Raw genomic sequence first — 14,609 nt, forward strand, 5'->3', positions numbered from 1 at the left:
GAGCCCAATGAACGATGCTGAGAAGAGACAAGGGATAAGCAACCCTGCTTATTCTCCTGGAGTTCTCTGTGTCTTTTGATACTACCACAGAATCATAGAGTTGGGATGCCAAGGGGCATCTAGTCCAAGCCCTTGCAATGCAGGAACACCAACCATTCTGAAAGTGTGATTACCAGGGACAATCTGTTCATTCAAGCCATTGAAATCTTATTTCAACTACAGTGCCTCTAAATTTCATTTGCTAATCTGATGATAGATTGGTTACCTGATGTCAACGAAAACTGAAGTTGTGCAGTGTTAGAAGATTGCAGGGCTGCTCTTGCAGGGACAAGTGGGTTAAATCTGCTGTCTTCTTGTTGCCCGTTTTTGCTTTAGAGTTAATAATAATAATACTAATTTATTATTTATACCCCGCCCATCTGGCTGGGTTTCCCCAGCCACTCTCCCAACAGAATGAATGATAATAACAATAATAAAGCGATAAAAGCATATCGGTATTTAATGAATGATGCTTTGCAGGGTTAAAGAAGGAGAAAAATGGTGTAAAAAGTATAAAGATAGAGGTAATCTATATCAGACATAACAACTTAGAAAAAATAAAAATTCCGAGGTCTTAGAACAAAGGAAGGAAGTCAATATGTGTATATGTATGTAATGACTAGATTAGAATGATGATATCGTTTTATTTGTAGATATGTGTTTTTGTTTTGTTTTGTTCTTTGTGTTCTTTTTTCTCTTGTGTTTTGTTTTTGTTTTGTTTTTTCTTGTTTGTACCGTTTTATTTTGGATTCAATGTTTGTTAATTTTTGTTGCAATTTTGCATTGAAAATAAATAAATAAATAAATAAATAAGCGATAAAACACCAGACATTAAAAACTTCTCTAACTTCCAAAGTATATGGGGATCCGATATGGACCTGTAGACTTATGGAAGACAACAGAAGGAAGGATGGGGCTGGCACCCTCACCCAACCCTGGTGTGATGAGGTACCCATTTAAATAACACCTGGATAGGCCTAGAGCAGGGTTTTTCAGGCTGAGGATCACCTGGGTGATCTTCCAAGGCTCTACATCCCAGTGGTAGGCAGGACCAGAGGCAAACATGGGCAGAGCAACAAGCGTACATTTTACCTTTGTACAATAGACTAGTTTCTACATTCACTCACAAAGAATCATAAAACTGGGTTGGAAAGGGATCCCAAGGTCATCTATTCCAACCCCCTGCAAGGCAGGAATCTCAGCTGAAGCATCCATGACAAATGGCCACCCAACCTCCAGAGGGAGACCATTCAACTGTTAAGCAGCTCTTACTGTCAGAAAGTTCTTCCTGCTGTTTAGTCTCCTTTCTTGTAATTTGAAGAGATATTGGTTGGAGTCCTTCCCTCTTTCTGGAGAGAATGAGCTGCAGGACTGAGGGTGCCTACCTGGAAAAAAAACTTTCAAAATATGGTGCTGGGAGATTACAGCACAACATCAAGACATTTCTGTTACGGCGTCCCCTCACATTTTCCTTCTGACTGCAGTGCTGTTTGTCATCGACATTAAGCTGCTGAGTCATGTCATCCAGAGGGTTTGAGTCGGGCGAGGTGCCTTTTGTATTTTATCATCAACACCCCGCTCTGTTTCTCCTTTTCATGAGATTCGGGTGAGGCAGTAAAAGTGCTGAACGGTTGTCTGAGATCAGTAATGGACAGGATCTGGGCCAATCAACTGAAGGGCAATCAATTTAAGAAGGATATGCTGTGGGCAAGTTGTATTCTGGGGGAAAAGTTGTACTCCCTCTACAGCAGATTTGGGAGACTTGTGGTCCTTCAGGTCTTCCTGTCATGTACTGATTGCCAATTTGCTGCCAGACCAAGTTCAAAGTTATTGTGTTAATTCACAAAGCCCTAAACAACATGGGCCGAAAGTCACTTAAGGACCATCTGATCCCTTATAGTCCTCCTCAATCACAGAGAACCTGATGGGTCACTTTTGGCGGTTCCTCATGCCCTTGAGGTTTGCTTGGCCTTCACTAGAGACTGAGTTTTTAGTGTGGTAGGCCCTGCCTTGTAGAACTCCTTACCAGTTGAGGTTTGGCAGGAACCATCTCTGCCTTCTGTCTTCTGAAAACTGTACTGTTTAGATAGGCCTTCATAGTATGAATTTCTCCAACCCAGTGATCTCCAGAGGTTTTGGACTGCAACTTCTATCATTCCTAAACCCTGGTCAGTGAGGCTTATGGAAGACACCAGTTTGCAGAAAGCTGGTGTACACCACTCTGTGGAGCAAGGGCAAGGAGACAGAGACAACATCCACCAGACCTGATAAAACAGAAGACAGCAGGGAACCAAGGACTGAACCCTATGTCAGGGATGTTTCAAATTCTGATATTAGCAAACTCGAGGAAAAGAAAAGGTGCTCACAGAGTTTTCACTACAATCTTATTTGCACTGGTTGTGAGAAGTCAAAACAGCACTCTCCACCTTGGTCCAGTTAAGTCACTGTTCCAGACAGACTATCTGAAGTTGTGCGGAACTGGTAAATTAACTCATTATATAGGTATACTTATAGTCTACTTATATAATTACTTCCTTCTTTTTTATATAAAAAGTAATGAAACATAATGGCACTTGGGTTTCTCATATTATTATTCACAGTGCATAGTGTTTGGAGCTGTCCTACCCTACCCTCAAATGAGTTTGCTCATCTGTTGTTTAGTAGAAAACAGGAACATAATGCATCTATTTAGCAATACCTTTGTGTGACTTTCTTTCTCTCTTGGAACGCATTTAAACCTCAGGATCCCATAGCTCACCCACCCACCGCCCAATCAATCTGTTATGTTTCCTAACCCAGTATCATGATGGTATGTTTCCTTCAGTGTGTCTTCCCACACACCTCAGATATGGAGTAAACCAGAATAGGATACAGAAGGAGAGGGCTCCTCTTTCTCCTGCCCACACTCCCTCGCTCAGAGAAGGCTGGATTGACATAGAAGAGCAGAACAGATTGACTCCATTATGCCTCACTTCCATGGCAGTGGATTGAAAAAGTACAGGAATTTCCAAATGCCAGAAAGCTAAGCATCTCAAGGAGAATTTAGATGAATGCCTTCTTTGACCACCGTCATTTAATGAAGAAGCTTGATGCATAATGTTTGATAAAGACTGGATATACAACCTTATAGAATTTCTGTAAGAAATTAGGGTGGAGGCCACAAGGAAATACCAATCGGTGTGCAGTAATAATACATCTTGCACTGCGAAGTATTTTTGGTACAGATTAGATTCCCAAGCTAAGTTGAGAACACAACTGCCTAGACTTCGCCAGAATGATATTTTTATGCTTTTGTGAGTCACTGATTCTCCAGAGCCTGTGCAATTGGCCTTTTCCATTTTCTATTTTCTCTCAATGGTGTGATAAATGCCTAGTGTGTCACAGATCGCCAGAGATGTCACTGACACGAACCAACAGATGCCCATAATATTTGCAATGCCACATCCTGCGCAGCACTCCAAACAGGACTAGAAGTGGGCAAGAGGGAAATAATATGTTTCCACTGATTAAAAATAATAACACTGCATCTTCCAGTGTCACCGAGGCCTAATTTTCCCACAACAGACTTGCTTGGCCTGGAGGGCTGGGCAAGAAATTTCAATCTGCTGTCACAATCAAGAAACAACAGTACACAATAAAGCAATCGTCTAGAAAAGCTTGAGATACTAAACTAAAGCCTTTCTAAAAGAACAGCACCTAAATCTTAAGTCATAGTCGCTCAAGTCCAAAGGGCAAGCCTTGCTGGAGTGTGTGTCTTACGAAGCGGCTGTAAAAACAGGGTAGCTGTTTATACTTGAGAGAGGATTCTGGCATTGGGCATCTATTTCTAGCTTCTTCTCCATTCCCTCTTCCTCGCTACACATCCCTCCAGAGCAGTCCCAACATAATAACTGAGAATACAACCATTCTTCCACATGCTGAGGTCATTCAGGCAGACGGCTCACTGACTGGAATGTTGCTATAGCGCTGGAGCCCTAAAGCTGTTAACTCCCTGGTGATGAAGGGGGTAGAGGCACAACACATGCCGGACTGGGAAATCCAGACAGAAAAGGATTAGTATCACATGAAGGGGATCTCCTGCATGGAGCTCTCTAACTCAACCCCCCACCCCACCCCACAGTCCTCAAATAAAAAGACATTTGTGATATAGAAGGATCAAGAAGAGACAGACACCTTTGCAGCTTGGTTTGGAGAGAAATTAATCCACCACAATAGTGGGCCAGGAGTCAGGGTTTTTAAGACTCTAGCAGAAGAAATCTAGCCAACCCAACACTCTCTTTTATAACTTCCAAAAGGTAAATAAAAGTATTCAAGCATGCATTTCCATATACAGTGGTAACTCGGTTTTCAAGCGTAATCCGTTCCAGAAGACTGAGTTATGAAACGTCCGGAAACCGAAAACTCAATAGCCGACAGCTAAGTCTCAGGATCTTGCACTCAGTGGAAGCCACGTGGCATGTTCGACTTCCGAGGCATGTTCGAAAACCAAAGCATTTACTTCTGGGTTTATAGCATTCGTAAACCAAAATGTTCATCAACAGCGAGGCTTGAAAACCGAGGTACCACTGTATGCTTTTCCTAGTGATGTTGCTGAAAGAGCCATTAGATTGCTACCAAGTTGCTTCTTCTCTAGTACTTCTTGAAATGTCCTCAGGGTTCCTTCTGTTACCCACCTGACTTAGCCACTCCAGTCTGTGTCCTTGCTGGGAAACGTCAATCACACTGGAAGATCCAGGACCGATGAGTGGAGCACCTCAGGACTTTGTTGCCCTCATACACACTGAAGCAAGGAACTGCACTGTGCGCTCCCAACCCTCCTGTCGAAAACTTCTGGAAGGGGTGGGGAACGTTCAGTCCACCGGCTTAATTTCCCCAAATCATACCCACCTGCCACACCTGGTGCCAAACGGGGCCAGTGGAAACCCACTCAAAGTGCTCCCGGTGATTCTGTCAGCACCAATCAGCAGCAACAAGAAGCCTACAGCCATCAGCTGTGCTACAGAATTTCCCACTGGGCATTTCCTAACGCAGCTGTAAGTGGGGCTTCCCTGCAAATATCCCTTCACATCACCAGCCTGAATCAAAGCCAGCAGTGAAAAAGGATCTTCCTCTGTAGGTGTGGCTTCAATCCTGCCTGCAAAGGATTTTGTTTTGCCAAAATGATTCGGGTGGGGTGAGGGAAGTCAGAATCCGGCTGAAGACTTCTCTTAAGATCAGAGAGGCATGGAATTGCACATACATTGCCGTGCTTCCTACATGGCAACAGATAGTTTCAAAGAACAATCTATGACGTGGTGAGTAAATACTACTTTAACCTACATTGTGGACACTCTTAAATGGTGACATGTGTTGAGTTTTCTATTCTCTTTTTTTCCCTCCACTCCCACCCTCTTTTTAGGGAGACAGAGCAGCCCACCCTATTTACCTTTATAAATAAACATTTTGACTTAACATTTTACTTATGGGGAACTAATTGTTTGTTCCCGTACTATAAACGCCAAGCCATCACAATTCTCCTGAATGCAATATTCAAACCCTGCTGTCAGGTTAATTATAGTTAAACAGAAAACCATTAAGCTATTACTAGTGCAGCCACATCCAATCCAAAAGAGCCGTAAGCCAAAAGCAGCTGTAGTTTCTTTCTGGCAGCTCCCCACCCCCCACCCCCACTGTTAGAAACTGAGATGTGGAAGCTAGGAGCTAAATGGACCTTAAACCTAGGTTATGGGTGCACCAACAGAATGTCTAGGTGCACTAGACAAGAGTACAAAGCTGAATATGAATGAACTGCAGCTAACATATTATGTTCATTTTTCACATGGTCTGGTCCTTCCCCTGCCCACCCCCCTAATATTCTTAAGAGGGTCTCTTCTTCAGTCTTCAGAGAGTAGTTGGAAGTGAGGAGGCAGAAAAAGGTCTTCCTTTCCTTCCACTCTGCAGTTTTAATCTGAAATCTTAGGCTCAGTACTGCGCCCAGAGCTCAGAAACTGCTTGCGCTAATGAAATTCCCTGTCACAAAACACACCTAGAACAATGGGAGTTTTGAACACTGCCCCCCACCCCTTTTCTTTTGTTCATGGCCTGCCATGCCCGGGCATTACCTAAGGATCTGTTAACATCAAAACAAAAGGAATTTGAAACTGAGCCTCTTGAACCCTGCTAGGAAGCCTGCAGAACCAACTGGCAGAAACTAACTTAAAATTTGCTTCCTTGTTCTTTTTTCTTCCATGCACAAGCAAGTGCAGTACAAATGGGCAAACCACAGATATTGAGATAAGTGGTGCTCATTGCAACACCACCCTCAAATCACAACCAAAAACTATGGAGGCTTCAGCAGGGGACCTTTGTGGTTTTCCTTCTTTGAACTGTGGAAACTTGCACTGCCCACTGGGCCTGAACTCCAAATACAGACAAGATCTTTCTGAATACCACTACACATGGAATCTGTCCCATGCTTAAAGTAATGTAGACCAGGTATCTTCAGCCTTTTCCAACCCAAAGACCCACTTTTAACCCAGACATGCATTTGGGGACCCATGTGTCAGTATCTTGCCATATCATCTTCTTCTTCTTCTTTGGCGATCACTCATAGCCGAGTAAGATTGCCTTCCATAACACAGTTTTAACAGTGAGACTGTGGAGGCCAATTCTGGATCCACATGTCCTTCCACAGTGGGGACATTGGTTTCCGGGTGGAAGTTGATCATGGTGTGGATTTGCCAAGCATGCCTTCCTCTTAGAACATTTCTCCTTTGCGTCATGAGCTCAAGTGTCTTCAGAGCCCATGACTTCCCTGAACAGCCCTGTTCAGGGAAGTCTTTAACGTGTGGTATTTTACTGTATTTTTGGTTTTTATGGAAGCCGCCCAGAGTGGCTGGGGAGGCCCAGCCAGATGGGTGGGATATAAATTTATTATTATTATTATTATTATTATTATTATTATTATTATTATTACACCTTTGGTAAAGACTGTTCTCCAATTGGAGCGCTCGCAGGCAAGTGTTTCCCAATTGTTGGTGTTTTTACCTTGAGACAGTCTTTAAACCTCTTTTGTTGACCACCAGCATTACACTTTCCATTTCTAAGTTCGAAATAGAGTAATTGCTTTGGAAGATGATCATCAGGCATCCGCACAACATGATCATCCAACGAAGTTGATGTTGAAGAATCATTGCTTCAACACTGGTGATCTTTGCTTCTTCCAGTACACTGGTATTAATTCGCCTGTCTTCCCAAGTGATGTGTAAAAAATTTCGGAGACACCATTGATGGAATCTTTTGAGGAGTTGGAGATAGCGTTTATAAGTGGTCCATGTTTCACAAGCCATATAGTGTTCGCTGAGATCCACCTTAGATCAGGCCATGATCCACTAGTGGTTCCCTACCACTAGTGGGTCCCATCCCACCAGTTGAAGACCAGTAATAGATACTGAACACCCACCCACCCAATCAATCAATCAATCAATCTATACCACCATATCATGTTATATTATGACATCATCATGTACAATGTTAAGACATAAAACACCAATTTAAGAAATAAAAATACAAGTAACTGGCTAATCAGAAATAAAATTTAAAAAGATCAGCAAAGTCTTGTCAGCAAAAAAAAGGTCTTCAAGAGATGGCTGAAAGTCAAAAGCGAGAGTGCCTGCCTAATGTCTTGTGCAGTACTGTTCCACAGCATAGGGCTGGAGACACTAAATGCATGACTTTTAGTTGAGGTCAGTGGGCCTCTTTAACACATGGGACAACTAATAGTTTACAGTTTCACCAACTAAATGATATTTTTAAGACAGATAAGAACAAAGGTTTTAGTCGTGAGATATCAAGATTTCAAAAAGATTTGTTAGAAAATAATGCTAAATTATTGTTGAAAATGTACAATTTGCTCTTAGAATGGCACACAAAAGATGAGCAGGTCAAGTTGGTAATGATACACTGGGCAAAATATTTGAGACATAATATCCAGATGGCAGATTGGGAAAGGTTATGGAAAACAAACGTGAAATTTACAGGATGTTATACACTGAAAGAAAACTATATGAAAATGATGTACCGGTGGTATTTGACTCCTACTAAGTTGACAAAAATGTATAGGACAAGTACAAATATCTGCTGGAAAAGTAAAGAAAAAGAAGGTACCTTTTATCATATGTGGTGGACTTGTAAGGTAATAAAAGCTTTCTGGGAGATGATATATAATGAAATGGGGGAAAAATGTTTAAAATAACCTTTGTTAAGAAACCAGAAGCTTTTTTATTAGGAATTACAGGTACCAATATTCCAAAGGAGCAGAAAAGACTTTTCATGTATGGAACAACAGCCGCCCGGATGTTACCAGCCCAAAGTTGGAAAGATGACAAAGTCTCTACCAGAGAGGAATGGCAAACCAAGCTGATGAACTATGCCAAGATGGCAAAACTTACTTGAAAACTCAGAAACCAAGAGGCCAAAAACTTCATAAAAGAAATTTATAAGTTATTTAGGAGACCCCTGTAAGCAGCTGGAAACATTAGCAGGATTTTGATTTCATTTGTGGTATTACAATTATCATAGACAATATGGATTGATATAAAAGAAATTAAGAGTATGGAAGAATATGCAGTTCTAAATGTTTAAAATGGGACCCCATGGAGTCAAAAAACAACAGCACCTCTTCCATATTATCTGGAATATATGGGCACAAGAGATCCTTATGGTATCCTGGGTCCAAGAACCTTAAACGCTTACCAAATTAACTATCATGATTTGGGGGGGGGGGTTAAAGTCCCTTGCTGCTTTATTGAGATTTTACAATACAACCAAATACAACCAAACAAACCAACAATGACAGATTGCACAATACAAATCAGACATCAATGATATTTTAAAAAGGAAAACATATAGCAAGAAACATGTCCCCACACAGTAAAGAAACAGACAAAACAACAGGGCATACTAGCATACCATGCAATAAAATCCACATTTGAAAATTACCGTATTTTTCGCCCCATAGGACGCACCTAGGTTTTTTTGGGGGGGGGATAAAGAAAAAAAAAGTATTTCCCCCCCAGGTGCAGGGCTGGGGCAGGGGAAGCCCGAGCTTCCCCCGACCCCAGCCCCCAGAACAGGCTGCTGCGTGAAGCCTGAAGCTTGGAGCGTGCTGAGCTCAGCGCGCCCCAAGCTTCTGGGTGCAGGCAATCTCTCCGCTAGCCATGGGAGAGCTGTGTCTCCCACGGCTAGCGGATAGCTTGAAGCCTGCATTCGCCCCATAGGACGCACACACATTTCCCCTTCATTTTTGGAAGGGAAAAAGTGAGTCCTATAGGGCGAAAAATACGGTAGTTGTATTGACAAAAGCATACTAGAGGCAATATGCTGAGAATTAAGACACCAGACGTCTCCCAAAAGAGAACTGTGATTAAAATAGCTATGTACAGTAGCATCTATGTTAGCTGAAACCAGGAAATCACAACAAAGAACTCTCAGTAATCAATACTACTTCCCAGGATTCCTACCCAAGAGTGCGAAATTAACTCTTAATGAGAATAGTCTAAGAGGCATACGTCTTTATGACCCATGGTCTAAAGTGGAGGCAAAATGAAAAGTTCCACTAAGAAAAGAAGCATCATTTACTAACTTGGTGCAGTCCTTTTATCATTGTTTACAAACTGATGCAATTATAACATAGAAAGATTTAATGGGAACAACTTGTTCACTAGATAAACGATCTCTCTCTCTCTCTTTAGAAATTATTGGTTTCTCTATTGCATGCCTTTCATCTCTGTTCACCAACTTTTAAATAGAAAGATCCAGAGATTGTTTTATTGCTTTTCATCACACTGTACATTAGCTACCACCATTTCATATCTGAATGTTCCTTCGTAAATCTATGGTGCACTAATGGAGACTTCGCCTACTTGTTACCCTCCAGAAGTTTTGAATGACGACTCTCACCAGTCCCAGCCAGCATGGTCAATAGTCGAGGATGATGGGACTTGTACATGAAAAGCAGCAGGTTGGGAAAAGTTGAGCTAAGGCTTAGAGTACAGTTACTTTGGATGCGGTTGGTCACCCAGGCTCAAAAAAGGATATTGTGGAACTAGAAAAGGTACAGGATAACAAAGACCAATAGGTTTGGGGAAGTTTCCCTACAAAGTATGGGTAGGCAAACTAAGGCCCGGGGGCTGGATTCAGCCCAATTGCCTTCTAAATCTGGCCTGCAGACGGTCCAGGAATCAGCGTGTTTTTACATGAGTAGAATGTGTCCTTTTATTTAAAATGCATCTCTGGGTTATTTGTGGGGCATAATAATTTGTTCTCCCCCCATCCACAAAAAAAATATATAGTCCGGCCCCCTGACAAGGTCTGAGGGACAGTGGACCAACCCCTGCGGGAAAAGTTTGCTGACCCCTGCTATAAAGCAAATCTTAAGAGGTTAGGGAGGAAGCTGCCTTATACAGAGTCAAACCACTGGTCCATCTAGTTTAGTGTTGTCTACACTGACTTGCAGAGGCTCTCTAGGGTTTCAGATGGACTCTTCTTGCAGTCCTGCCTATAGATGCCATGACCTGAGCTTGGGATCATCCAGCAAATCTGATGAGCAGTATTATTTACAAAACACACAAGTAATTAAAGGGATTCATTACTACAAGATAGACCGATGGCCCTTGGCTTAGCCGGCTTTTAGATGACTAGACACGCTCATGGAAGTCACGTCGGTTAAGGGTTCTTAGCCAAAACAACTGTAAATGAAGCTTTTGTGCTCAGAGACAATTCTGCTCTGATTATCAGATGCTCAGAACAAATAACTGGGGCTCCATCAGGCCCTGCTTATGAAGCTACCAGGGCCATCTGGCTTGCCGCCAGTGCTGGAAATGGAAAACACCTAAGGAATGAAACAAGCTCCTTAGGTTATGGATTCCCTTTCCATGGAGGCTTCCAAGACAAGAATCAACAGGCACCCACTGGCATGGTTTAGGCATAAAATACTGGTGCCTGAGGAGACAGAGTTGATCCCAGAGGTTGCCAGGACACCCGCTAGCTCTGTGATTCTACTGAGCAAGAATCAACATTTCAACATCTTCAGAATAAGCAAGAGCCTTGGAAATGTCCCATGAATGGAAAAGACACCCCAATTGCTCAGTCTGTTATAACTTGCATGCTACTTGCACAGTTAACATGATCATGGCAGATCATGTATCTATGGGTGTGAAGTAGCACTTCAGATGATGTGACAAGAAGTACCAGGCAGCATGTTGTCTCATTTACTTATAAAATCATGTGAGCACTGCATTCTTGGTTTTCAAAAGCTTTTTTCTTAATTCTGACGTTGCCGTTTATAATTGAGAGACACTTTTGGACTCTGGGTACAATCCAAAACCACTAAAATCAACTGGTGTCCAGTGTTAGTTCTACTCAGAGTAAACCTATTGAAAATGATGGGCACAACTAGTTTGGTACATTAATTTCAATGGGTCTAGCCTTAATCTAGTTCGGCTGGTTATAACCCATGATAGATGCGGGGCTGTCTGAATTTTCATCACATGAACCATGCACATTTGACTCTGTGCCGTGTGATGTCTTATTTTCAGATGAAAATTTCTAGCACGCTGGGAAGCACAACAAGTGTCTCTCACCAGCTGAGTCACCAGACAGAATGAGCAAGGGCATATGCCAAGGGTACAACTGGACACAGACAGACAATCCTCACCACAGCTATACCTAATGCAGCCATGTCATCTTCTACAACCCAATTGGTATAAAAAGAGCTTAGTTGATCTAACACTCTCCAAAACAACTTGCATATGACAACCGCAGCCTTGAGCCACGATTCTGTGGTGCTGGATTGCAGCCACTCATTTCAGCAGCATCAGCTGTGATGTACAAAAGATACACAAATGAGAATACAAACAAGTACCAGCTTTCAAGTGAATGGGTTTACGAAAGTCAGATCACCTTTCTCCAAAACTAAATGAAGTTAGTCATATTTTGGATACACAATGGATTCAACAATATCGTACATCCAGTCCATATTACATGAAAGAGGCAACAGTTTGTGGGTTGTAGGCCTGCCTCAAACCCCACTACAAGGAAGTTCATGAAAGGATATGTGTTGAAATTTCCCTTTTATCAAGCGTCTGTCACAGAGGAATGAAGAACTGATTGTTGATTGCTTTTAACAGTAGCTTGAAAGGGACCCAGATAATGCAGTATAATAAAATGTGAAATTTTATCATGGCTTTCTGGAACTCTGGCTCCAGTAAAATTGTATTGTTGCTACCATCACTTTTGTTGTTGTTGCTATTGATTTGAAGACAAAATGTAATGCCACCTATTTAGAGAATGTCAGGCTTCCAGTCCCAGTAATCATACTCATGTTGGTTCCATGTTATGATCTGCGAAAGGGTGTGACGAGACAAGCAGTTTAGAGCTGCTCTGTCTGTCAAGGGAACTTACTATTTCAGTACTTAATTTCTTCTCACTTTCCTTTTACACTTCAGTGAAAAGAAGCATTTCTGTCATGTTTCATCAGGCTTTCATTTTGTTCTCGTTAACAAATTATCCTGCTTTTACAAATGGAAGAGAAACAAGCCCAAATCTTATAGGTTGGTTTTGATTGTAAGAGACCCAACGTCTCTGGCTCCAGACAATTCCTTGCTGTTCAGAAATAGGTCTATTTGTGCAGAGGGGGTGGGGGCAGGAGAGGGCTGAAAAGCTCCATCATTGGACTTACTGGTGAGTAATTTATAGTTGCTTGCCACAGCAGATTGAAAACTTGTATTCAGTACATAGTTCATTTTAAATCTAATTTAAGCTCCTTTTCCACTTACACTGGAACCAGGAATGAGGCTATTCTCCTGTTTATCTTGCATAAGAGAGATCAGGGTTGATACTGTGTGCTTGGACTTTTCAATTAAGCCCTTTGACAAGGCCGTTTAGTCGAAGATTCAGAAGCGAAAGTGCGGGAAGGGGGGGGGAAATAAGAAGTTTTGCCGTGATACAAAAGAGGATGCCCTTTTATGGATTTGCAACTGATCCAACAATGAATGTCCAGTTACCAACTGCCAGTTGTCACACTAGAACAAAATTCCCAAGTGTCACTCTTGAAATTCTGGAAGCCAAGAGAGGGCCTTGGAGGAAGAAAACAAAGACCAACACAGGTGTCCTCTGAGAACCCCGCCTGAGATCACTATGGGCTTGCTGTAAAAATATAACAGCCTCACAAACAAACCCACATATGAGAACACATTTCCGCTGCACACACCTGCCTAAGAAAACCTCTGTTAATCATTTGTGGCAGATTTTTATGAATTTGGAGAGAGAGAGAAATCTAACATAGATCGTTCTTACTTGCCCCGGGTAGTCAAGCCAGTGGCAACTTTACAAACCACCAAAGCATTCCATTGTTTGCATTTCCTTATCCCAAGAAGAAATGACTGAAACAAGACCCACTAATTATGTGTTCTTTTTTGCTTTCAACCATCTCAGAATGATTCCTAGTATTGTGTAAATATAAAGCAAGCACCACCATCTCTTGCCCAATTTCAAGAGAAATGAAGTGAGGTAAGAGGTTGTTATCAGACAACATAGGCTCTGATAACTTTGTTTTAAATAAAGGCACTTCTGAAGAACACAAAGTGATGGAAATTTCTTATTGACCTACTCTATTTGAAGAAGTTCTGTTTCTCTGTAAATAATTACAATCTGGTTATTGATGTCTGTGGCAATGTTTCTATTACCAAGTCACGTATTAAGCTTTTGCTCATAAAAAACCCTGTATTTTGTTTTAAAATACAGCTATAATTATTTGAATTATAGCTCGTAAGTGGAGCCCTCCCTGTGGAAAGCCCTCTCATCAGATGTCAAGGAGATAAACTATACAACAGTCAGAAAACATCTGCAGGCAGCCTTGTATCAGGAAGTTTTTAATGTTTGATGCTTTATTATGTGGTTAAACCACAGAGTCTAGGACTTGCCGATCAGAAGGTCAGCAGTTCGAATCCCCGTGACGGGGTGAGCTCCCATTGCTCAGTCCCTGCTCCTGCTAACCTAGCAGTTCGAAATCACGTCAAAGTGCAAGTAGATAAATAGGTACCACTCCAGCAGGAAAGTAAACGGCGTTTCCATGCGCTGCTCTGGTTTGCCAGAAGCGGCTTAGTCATGCTGGCCACATGACCCGGAAGCTGTACGCCGGCTCCCTCAGCCAATAAAGCAAGATGAGCGCCGCAACCCCAGAGTCGGTCACGACTGGACCTAATGGTCAGGGGTCCCTTTACCTTTAATATACCTCGGGTTAAGTACTTAATTCGTTCCAGAGGTCCGTACTTAACCTGAAACTGTTCATAACCTGAAGCACCACTTTAGCTAATAGGGCCTCCTGCTGCCGCCGCACCGCCAGAGCACAATTTCTGTTCTCCTCCTGAAGCAATGATCTTAACCTGCAGCACTATTTCGGTGTTAGTGGAGTCTGTAACCTGAAGCATATGTAACCTGAAGCGTATGTAACCCGAGGTACCACTGTATATAGTGTAAACCACCAAGAGTGGCTGAGGCAACCCAACAACAACAACAACTCATATTTTCTT

At 42.2% G+C, this 14,609-nt stretch overlaps 1 protein-coding gene across 5 annotated transcripts in view; it reads right to left on the reverse strand.

The window, feature by feature from the left end:
* ST6GAL1 (ST6 beta-galactoside alpha-2,6-sialyltransferase 1) overlaps positions 1-14,609 on the reverse strand; it is a 106,878-nt gene that overhangs the window by 48,199 nt on the left and 44,070 nt on the right. The window contains exon 1 of one of the 5 annotated variants that reach the window (XM_081910499.1): positions 4,713-5,108. The exons of the other annotated variants lie outside the window; for them this stretch is intronic. The gene's annotated coding sequence lies outside the window, so the exon portion shown is untranslated. Of the gene's footprint in view, positions 1-4,712; positions 5,109-14,609 lie in introns of those variants that run through there. 5 annotated transcript variants of the gene reach the window in all.

Source organism: Podarcis melisellensis (genome assembly GCF_964234715.1).
Source record: "Podarcis melisellensis genome assembly, chromosome: 5".
Taxonomy (NCBI): Eukaryota; Metazoa; Chordata; class Lepidosauria; order Squamata; family Lacertidae; genus Podarcis; species Podarcis melisellensis.